Source organism: Exophiala dermatitidis (assembly GCF_000230625.1).
Source record: "Exophiala dermatitidis NIH/UT8656 unplaced genomic scaffold supercont1.4, whole genome shotgun sequence".
NCBI lineage: Eukaryota > Fungi > Ascomycota > Eurotiomycetes > Chaetothyriales > Herpotrichiellaceae > Exophiala > Exophiala dermatitidis.
In genome coordinates this window covers 863566-863777 of record NW_008751649.1, presented here as the reverse complement: position 1 = coordinate 863777, position 212 = coordinate 863566, and the positions used below count along the sequence as shown (strand labels likewise).

General features: G+C 47.2%; 1 protein-coding gene across 1 annotated transcript in view; it reads left to right on the top strand.

Annotated features, from left to right (window-relative positions):
- Positions 1-212, top strand: part of HMPREF1120_04638 (uncharacterized protein) — a gene marked incomplete at its 5' end in the record, with an annotated part of 6467 nt that overhangs the window by 4565 nt on the left and 1690 nt on the right. The gene's annotated exons all lie outside the window — the stretch shown is intronic.

The following is a 212-nucleotide window of genomic DNA, read 5'->3' as shown; positions in this document are numbered from 1 at the left end:
ACCGAACTACTGCAAAGTATCTTGTGTACTTGCAGGGAGGAGAGAGGTGTTGTTGGCACGGATATCTGAACCAAGCTGTTGCAAAGTAGCTTGTGTACTTGCAGAGAGAGAGAGATTGTTGATGAGAGAGATGTATGAGAGAGGATGTTGCGGCCCTGATGTCTGAACCGAACTACTGCAAAGTATCTTGTGTACTTGCAGGGAGGAGAGAG